Source organism: Schistocerca gregaria, unplaced genomic scaffold (assembly GCF_023897955.1).
Source record: "Schistocerca gregaria isolate iqSchGreg1 unplaced genomic scaffold, iqSchGreg1.2 ptg000156l, whole genome shotgun sequence".
Taxonomy (NCBI): Eukaryota; Metazoa; Arthropoda; class Insecta; order Orthoptera; family Acrididae; genus Schistocerca; species Schistocerca gregaria.
The window spans coordinates 3,600,120-3,607,377 of NW_026061720.1; the positions used below are offsets into that span (position 1 = coordinate 3,600,120).

Sequence of the window (7,258 nt, forward strand, 5' to 3'; positions counted from 1 at the left end):
CTTCGCCGCTACAAACCAACCAACCATCGTGTCCGTGCACATCAGAGTCCCAAAGAATGGAGAATAGCCAGGCTTGGTCGTGTGTGCAGCCGTAGCTCAGTTGGCAGATCGTTCGCTTAGCGTGTGAAAGGTCTCGGGTTCAAGCTCCGGCTCCTCCATGTTTTGTGGTCAGTGCATGGAAAGTGTTGGTCGCGGCGAACATAAAGGGACGCAAGAAGTTGCAAAACCAGCGTCACAGACTGATATCATGTATACTGTTATAAGGAGAGCAAGGTGTAAGTGTGGTGACCGGCTGTTATCGTGGTGTCATCGAGTGCAGATCTGTCTTAGGTATCACGGCTTAACGTCATTGAAGCCTAGAGAGTGGACAACACGTTCGTCTTACTCAGAGCGGTGTCCGAATTCTACTTTCGACGTTATGCGTGCCACTCTTAATGTGGCCAACTACGATTCGATACAGAATGCACGAAACCTGAAAGACACCCTCACTGATACATAGAGAGTAGTGTTTGTCTGCGGAATAATGGGAGTGTAAGGGTCTGTGACGTTGATGTGGCTGTATGTAGCACTATTAGTCAACGGGGGGGTGGGCGTAGCTCAGATGGTAGAGTGCTCGCTTAGTGTGCGAGAGGTACTGGGATCGATACCCAGCGCCTCCAGAATTTTTAACACTCCTACATGCGCACCTCTCCATGCAAGTGGAATAATTCCCAACCAGCAGAGGTGTCTAGGCAGATACAAGCGAACGATTAGCATCCACAATTGGCAAACGTTCTTTTACTTGTGCGCAGGAAGCACCCACCTCGCACACCTACACTTAACTTAGAAACAGTACAAATGTTCCCATAAGATTCTCAAGCCTACGTCGGAAAGATCTGCCTTGCGCCGAGTTCACGTAAATCCCACTGCACGTTCCCATTCTTTGCGTGCAGTCGGCTGCTCCTGGTGTTGCTGGTTGTGACTGCTGATAACAGATGCCGTAGCAATCACTTCATGGAGTGAGTTGAATGTTTTGCGATAGTCTGTCTCTGACAAGCAAGCACAGGTGATATAGGTGCGAACACAGGAAGCTTGCAGCCATTCGCTGCCTGCAGACACAGAGCAGCCACACTAGGAGAGCGGCCTAAGCCGTAGGCGAAATGTGCTCATTCGCTTTGGCGCGACGTCGAACTATAAGTAAGGCTGTCACTAGCGTGAGCGTCGTGTAAAGTCGGAAAAGTCGGCTGCATGGGTGATTGCCAAGTTTGGGGAGCGTTTCGCAGTATGATCAGTGCAATGGAGACGCGGAAACTGGTTGTGTCCCAGTGTTTTGCAGTTGGACGACAAGAGTTTTACACAGTAGCAAAGAGCGAGGCACTGAGTTGGCATGAACAATGGAGAGCACAATGGGGCTCGAGATGTGCTTGTTACCTCAGGTGCTGTGTGATTGTCGACAAGGAGTGAAATGGACAAATTTGTGACCGCCCTTTCCATTTAAGACGTTAAAAACAGACGGAATTTGCATTCGTAATACCAGAGTATCGAATCTACTTGGAACTCTTGTGTATATGAACGTGTCCGCGCCTTTGTACTCTGGTACCTTCGCCGCTACAAACCAACCAACCATCGTGTCCGTGCACATCAGAGTCCCAAAGAATGGAGAATAGCCAGGCTTGGTCGTGTGTGCAGCCGTAGCTCAGTTGGCAGATCGTTCGCTTAGCGTGTGAAAGGTCTCGGGTTCAAGCTCCGGCTCCTCCATGTTTTGTGGTCAGTGCATGGAAAGTGTTGGTCGCGGCGAACATAAAGGGACGCAAGAAGTTGCAAAACCAGCGTCACAGACTGATATGATGTATACTGTTATAAGGAGAGCAAGATGTAAGTGTGGTGACCGGCTGTTATCGTGGTGTCATCGAGTGCAGATCTGTCTTAGGTATCACGGCTTAACGTCATTGAAGCCTAGAGAGTGGACAACACGTTCGTCTTACTCAGAGCGGTGTCCGAATTCTACTTTCGACGTTATGCGTGCCACTCTTAATGTGGCCAACTACGATTCGATACAGAATGCACGAAACCTGAAAGACACCTTCACTGATACATAGAGAGTAGTGTTTGTCTGCGGAATAATGGGAGTGTAAGGGTCTGTGACGTTGATGTGGCTGTATGTAGCACTATTAGTCAACGGGGGGGTGGGTGTAGCAAAGATGGTAGAGCGCTCGCTTAGTGTGCGAGAGGTACTGGGATCGATACCCAGCGCCTCCAGAATTTTTAACACTCCTACATGCGCACCTTGCCATGCAAGAGGAATAATTCCCAACCAGCAGAGGTGTCTAGGCAGATACAAGCGAACGATTAGCATCCACAATTGGCAAGCGTTCTTTTATTCGTGCGCAGGAAGCACCCACCTCGCACACCTACACTTAACTTAGAAACAGTACAAATGTTCCCATAAGATTCTCAAGCCTACGTCGGAAAGATCTGCCTTGCGCCGAGTTCACGTAAATCCCACTGCACGTTCCCATTCTTTGCGTGCAGTCGGCTGCTACTGGTGTTGCTGGTTGTGACTGCTGATAACAGATGCCGTAGCAATCACTTCATGGAGTGAGTTGAATGTTTTGCGATAGTCTGTCTCTGACAAGCAAGCACAGGTGATATAGGTGCGAACACAGGAAGCTTGCAGCCATTCGCTGCCTGCAGACACAGAGCAGCCACACTAGGAGAGCGGCCTAAGCCGTAGGCGAAATGTGCTCATTCGCTTTGGCGCGACGTCGAACTATAAGTAAGGCTGTCACTAGCGTGAGCGTCGTGTAAAGTCGGAAAAGTCGGCTGCATGGGTGATTGCCAAGTTTGGGGAGCGTTTCGCAGTATGATCAGTGCAATGGAGACGCGGAAACTGGTTGTGTCCCAGTGTTTTGCAGTTGGACGACAAGAGTTTTACACAGTAGCAAAGAGCGAGGCACTGAGTTGGCATGAACAATGGAGAGCACAATGGGGCTCGAGATGTGCTTGTTACCTCAGGTGCTGTGTGATTGTCGACAAGGAGTGAAATGGACCAATTTGTGACCGCCCTTTCCATTTAAGACGTTAAAAACAGACGGAATTTGCATTCGTAATACCAGAGTATCGAATCTACTTGGAACTCTTTTGTATATGAACGTGTCCGCGCCTTTGTACTCTGGTACCTTCGCCGCTACAAACCAACCAACCATCGTGTCCGTGCACATCAGAGTCCCAAAGAATGGAGAATAGCCAGGCTTGGTCGTGTGTGCAGCCGTAGCTCAGTTGGCAGATCGTTCGCTTAGCGTGTGAAAGGTCTCGGGTTCAAGCTCCGGCTCCTCCATGTTTTGTGGTCAGTGCATGGAAAGTGTTGGTCGCGGCGAACATAAAGGGACGCAAGAAGTTGCAAAACCAGCGTCACAGACTGATATGATGTATACTGTTATAAGGAGAGCAAGATGTAAGTGTGGTGACCGGCTGTTATCGTGGTGTCATCGAGTGCAGATCTGTCTTAGGTATCACGGCTTAACGTCATTGAAGCCTAGAGAGTGGACAACACGTTCGTCTTACTCAGAGCGGTGTCCGAATTCTACTTTCGACGTTATGCGTGCCACTCTTAATGTGGCCAACTACGATTCGATACAGAATGCACGAAACCTGAAAGACACCCTCACTGATACATAGAGAGTAGTGTTTGTCTGCGGAATAATGGGAGTGTAAGGGTCTGTGACGTTGATGTGGCTGTATGTAGCACTATTAGTCAACGGGAGGGTGGGCGTAGCAAAGATGGTAGAGCGCTCGCTTAGTGTGCGAGAGGTACTGGGATCGATACCCAGCGCCTCCAGAATTTTTAACACTCCTACATGCGCACCTTGCCATGCAAGAGGAACAATTCCCAACCAGCAGAGGTGTCTAGGCAGATACAAGCGAACGATTAGCATCCACAATTGGCAAGCGTTCTTTTATTCGTGCGCAGGAAGCACCCACCTCGCACACCTACACTTAACTTAGAAACAGTACAAATGTTCCCATAAGATTCTCAAGCCTACGTCGGAAAGATCTGCCTTGCGCCGAGTTCACGTAAATCCCACTGCACGTTCCCATTCTTTGCGTGCAGTCGGCTGCTACTGGTGTTGCTGGTTGTGACTGCTGATAACAGATGCCGTAGCAATCACTTCATGGAGTGAGTTGAATGTTTTGCGATAGTCTGTCTCTGACAAGCAAGCACAGGTGATATAGGTGCGAACACAGGAAGCTTGCAGCCCCTCGCTGCCTGCAGACACAGAGCAGCCACACTAGGAGAGCGGCCTAAGCCGTAGGCGAAATGTGCTCATTCGCTTTGGCGCGACGTCGAACTATAAGTAAGGCTGTCACTAGCGTGAGCGTTGCGTGAGCGTCGTGTAAAGTCGGAAAAGTCGGCTGCATGGGTGATTGCCAAGTTTGGGGAGCGTTTCGCAGTATGATCAGTGCAATGGAGACGCGGAAACTGGTTGTGTCCCAGTGTTTTGCAGTTGGATGACAAGAGTTTTACACAGTAGCAAAGAGCGAGGCACTGAGTTGGCATGAACAATGGAGAGCACAATGGGGCTCGAGATGTGCTTGTTACCTCAGGTGCTGTGTGATTGTGGACAAGGAGTGAAATGGACAAATTTGTGACCGCCCTTTCCATTTAAGACGTGAAAAACTGACGGAATTTGCATTCGTAATACCAGAGTATCGAAACTACTTGGAGCTCTTGTGTATATGAACGTGTCCGCGCCTTTGTACTCTGGTACCTTCGCCGCTACAAACCAACCAACCAACGTGTCCGTGCACATCAGAGTCCCAAAGAATGGAGAATAGCCAGGCTTGGTCGTGTGTGCAGCCGTAGCTCAGTTGGCAGATCGTTCGCTTAGCGTGTGAAAGGTCTCGGGTTCAAGCTCCGGCTCCTCCATGTTTTGTGGTCAGTGCATGGTAAGTGTTGGTCGCGGCGAACATAAAGGGACGCAAGAAGTTGCAAAACCAGCGTCACAGACTGATATGATGTATACTGTTATAAGGAGAGCACGATGTAAGTGTGGTGACCGGCTGTTATCGTGGTGTCATCGAGTGCAGATCTGTCTTAGGTATCACGGCTTAACGTCATTGAAGCCTAGAGAGTGGAGAACACGTTTGTCTTACTCAGAGCGGTGTCCGAATTCTGCTTTCGACGTTATGCGTGCCACTCTTAATGTGGCCAACTACGATTCGATACAGAATGCACGAAACCTGAAAGACACCCTCACTGATACATAGAGAGTAGTGTTTGTCTGCGGAATAATGGGAGTGTAAGGGTCTGTGACGTTGATGTGGCTGTATGTAGCTCTATTAGTCAACGGGGAAGTGGGCGTAGCTCAGATGGTAGAGCGCTCGCTTAGTGTGCGAGAGGTACTGGGATCGATACCCAGCGCCTCCAGAATTTTTAACACTCCTACATACGCACCTTTCCATGCAAGTGGAATAATTCCCAACCAGCAGAGGTGTCTAGGCAGATACAAGCGAACGATTAGCATCTACAATTGGCCAACGTTCTTTTATTTGTGCGCAGGAAGCACCCACCTCGCACACCTACACTTAACTTAGAAACAGTACAAATGTTCCCATAAGATTCTCAAGCCTACGTCGGAAAGATCTGCCTTGCGCCGTGTTCACGTAAATCCCACTGCACGTTCCCATTCTTTGCGTGCAGTCGGCTGCTCCTGGTGTTGCTGGTTGTGACTGCTGATAACAGATGCCGTAGCAATCACTTCATGGAGTGAGTTGAATGTTTTGCGATAGTCTGTCTCTGACAAGCAAGCACAGGTGATATAGGTGCGAACACAGGAAGCTTGCAGCCATTCGCTGCCTGCAGACACAGAGCAGCCACACTAGGAGAGCGGCCTAAGCCGTAGGCGAAATGTGCTCATTCGCTTTGGCGCGACGTCGAACTATAAGTAAGGCTGTCACTAGCGTGAGCGTCGTGTAAAGTCGGAAAAGTCGGCTGCATGGGTGATTGCCAAGTTTGGGGAGCGTTTCGCAGTATGATCAGTGCAATGGAGACGCGGAAACTGGTTGTGTCCCAGTGTTTTGCAGTTGGACGACAAGAGTTTTACACAGTAGCAAAGAGCGAGGCACTGAGTTGGCATGAACAATGGAGAGCACAATGGGGCTCGAGATGTGCTTGTTACCTCAGGTGCTGTGTGATTGTCGACAAGGAGTGAAATGGACCAATTTGTGACCGCCCTTTCCATTTAAGACGTGAAAAACAGACGGAATTTGCATTCGTAATACCAGAGTATCGAAACTACTTGGAACTCTTGTGTATATGAACGTGTCCGCGCCTTTGTACTCTGGTACCTTCGCCGCAACAAACCAACCAACCAACCTGTCCGTGCACATCAGAGTCCCAAAGAATGGAGAATAGCCAGGCTTGGTCGTGTGTGCAGCCGTAGCTCAGTTGGCAGATCGTTCGCTTAGCGTGTGAAAGGTCTCGGGTTCAAGCTCCGGCTCATCCATGTTTTGTGGTCAGTGCATGGTAAGTGTTGGTCGCGGCGAACATAAAGGGACGCAAGAAGTTGCAAAACCAGCGTCACAGACTGATATGATGTATACTGTTATAAGGAGAGCAAGATGTAAGTGTGGTGACCGGCTGTTATCGTGGTGTCATCGAGTGCAGATCTGTCTTAGGTATCACGGCTTAACGTCATTGAAGCCTAGAGAGTGGACAACACGTTCGTCTTACTCAGAGCGGTGTCCGAATTCTACTTTCGACGTTATGCGTGCCACTCTTAATGTGGCCAACTACGATTCGATACAGAATGCACGAAACCTGAAAGACACCCTCACTGATCCATAGAGAGTAGTGTTTGTCTGCGGAATAATGGGAGTGTATGGGTCTGTGACGTTGATGAGGGTGTATGTAGCACTATTAGTCAACGGGGGGGTGGGCGTAGCTCAGATGGTAGAGCGCTCGCTTATTGTGCGAGAGGTACTGGGATCGATACCCAGCGCCTCCAGAATTTTTAACACTCCTACATGCGCACCTTGCCATGCAAGAGGAATAATTCCCAACCAGCAGAGGTGTCTAGGCAGATACAAGCGAACGATTAGCATCCACAATTGGCAAGCGTTCTTTTATTCGTGCGCAGGAAGCACCCACCTCGCACACCTACACTTAACTTAGAAACAGTACAAATGTTCCCATAAGATTCTCAAGCCTACGTCGGAAAGATCTGCCTTGCGCCGAGTTCACGTAAATCCCACTGCACGTTCCCATTCTTTGCGTGCA

General features: G+C 49.4%; 1 non-coding gene across 1 annotated transcript; it reads left to right on the forward strand.

The window, feature by feature from the left end:
* The first annotated feature begins 6,912 nt into the window (after positions 1-6,912).
* On the forward strand, positions 6,913-6,986 carry Trnan-auu (transfer RNA asparagine (anticodon AUU)). The gene has a single exon. It is a non-coding gene; the product is annotated as a tRNA-Asn (tRNA).
* The last annotated feature ends 272 nt before the right edge of the window (positions 6,987-7,258 follow it).